Raw genomic sequence first — 314 nt, forward strand, 5'->3', positions numbered from 1 at the left:
TGGGTGCGGGTGCAAGTCCAAGCGTCGGACCTTCCTAAACTTAAAGCATAGGATACGTGGATATGTGTCCCCAACTTGGGTACGGGTACGGGGACACGTCCTGATCGAACTCTTATTTGTATTATATATTACATAATTTTCTCAGATTATGTACTGTAAACTATGTTTACAAATGTATTTAAACAAGATTGCTATTTCCATATTTCCCGTCTATGTGTGTTAAGTTATGGGTTTATATGTAATTAGTTGTAGTTTACATTTAATCTCTTATGTAAGTAGATTAGGAGATAAGGGTCATATGTATAATTACTGAT

The sequence above is a fragment of the Rhododendron vialii genome, chromosome 13a (assembly GCF_030253575.1).
Source record: "Rhododendron vialii isolate Sample 1 chromosome 13a, ASM3025357v1".
NCBI lineage: Eukaryota > Viridiplantae > Streptophyta > Magnoliopsida > Ericales > Ericaceae > Rhododendron > Rhododendron vialii.